This window comes from Chionomys nivalis, chromosome 16 (assembly GCF_950005125.1).
Source record: "Chionomys nivalis chromosome 16, mChiNiv1.1, whole genome shotgun sequence".
NCBI classification, from domain to species: domain Eukaryota; kingdom Metazoa; phylum Chordata; class Mammalia; order Rodentia; family Cricetidae; genus Chionomys; species Chionomys nivalis.
This window is the reverse complement of record NC_080101.1, coordinates 429272-430984: the sequence shown is the minus strand read 5'-3', so window position 1 is coordinate 430984 and position 1713 is coordinate 429272. Positions and strand designations below refer to the sequence as shown.

General features: G+C 38.8%; 1 pseudogene; it reads left to right on the top strand.

The window, feature by feature from the left end:
- Window positions 1–584: 584 nt before the first annotated feature.
- Window positions 585–1505, top strand: LOC130888234 (olfactory receptor 4S2-like; annotated as a pseudogene).
- Window positions 1506–1713: the final 208 nt, after the last annotated feature.

Sequence of the window (1713 nt, the reverse complement as noted above, 5' to 3'; positions counted from 1 at the left end):
TATTGATGTTCAATTCATGAGGTCAGATGAGAGACCATAGTGTCACTTCAAGATGATCTAGTTTTTAGGGGAAGGGAAGCCTGCAGAAGACATTGTGGCTTGTTACTTGTGATTTCTGAGTAGATATGATACCCAGGTAGGATGGTATGAAGCAGGGTAAATATGAGCAAACATTCTTAATTCTGTATAAACAATGCTGTAAGCATTTGTTGATATTTCAGATAGTATTGTGTTTGAAATTTAATAGATATCTCATGCAAAATAAGATCCAAGTACATTTAGAAGCTGATATATAATCTTTGAAACGTAGAGAAGCAAATTCTTCAGGTATAATGTGAGACTGCGAGAATCAGCCTTATGTTTTAGGCCTTTACTTCTCATCTTAATTAAAAAGAACACTGGGACATATCAATGAGGTAAGTTGATCTGAACAGATGCATTTAAACTGATTTCAGAGTATGAAGTCCTAAGTGCTCCCCTTCCACCTATAGTCATCATAATTTTTTCATTTGTTATAAAATAAGAATGAGTGTTGATGATCTTTTTCATTTGTCTTTCAGGTAATTTAAAGTCTTTTTGGGATTATGCCCTCAAGAACTTATTTCATAGAAGGAGTAAACAATGTCAGTGAATTTATTTTCTGGGGCCTTTCTCAGAACCCAGAGATTGAAGAAGTATGTTTTGTGGTGTTTTCCTTCTTTTACATGGTTATAGTGCTGGGAAAGTTTTCAGTGGCAATCTTTTAAAGTCCCCCATGTACTTTTCCCTCAGCTTTCTATCTTTTGTGGACATTTTCTACTCCTCAGTCACAGCACCCAAGATGATTGTTGACCTGCTGGTGAAGAAAAAACTCTATCTCCTATGTGGGGTGCATGTTACAACCTTTTGGGGTTCACTTCTTTGGCTGCACTGAGATCTTCATCCTTACTGTCATCACCTATGATTGATATGTGGCCATCTGTAAACCCCTCCACTACATGACTATTATGGACCAGGAGAGATGCAATAAGATGCTGCTGGGAACATGGGTGGGTGGGTTCTTACACTCCATTATCCAAGTGATTCTGATGGTACAGCTCCCATTTTGTGGACCCAAAGAGATTGATCACTACTTCTGTGATGTCCAACCTGTACTGAAACTTGCCTGCACAGACACCTACATTGTAGGTGTGGTTGTGACAGCCAACTGCGGTACCATTGGACTGGGAAGTTTTGTTATCTTACTAATCTCATATACCATTATTCTGGTGTCTCTGAGAAAGCACTCAGCAGAAGGCAGGTGCAAAGCCCTCTCCACCTGTGGTTCCTACATTGCTGTGGTCATCATCTTTTTTGGTCCCTGTACTTTCATGTATATGAGGCCTGATACTACCTTCTCAGAGGATAAGATGGTGGCTGTGTTTTACACCATTATCACTCCCATGCTGAACCCTCTGATTTACACTTTGAGAAATGCAGAAGTAAAGAATGCAATGAGGAAGCTCTGGGCTAGAAAAGTCACCTGAAAGAGTACTGGAAAATGGCAGAAAGTTATCATTAAGTAGGCAAACTTCAATTTCTTCATCTTTGAATAATGTCATTGCTTAGTGAGACAGCAATAGCAACCTCACTGGATTCAGGAGAGAAATATTGGGGTACTGTGTTACACAGACGTAAGGTACAATAATCATGATCATACTGTAATGTTTTATGTGCAGATAATTTTTGGAAATA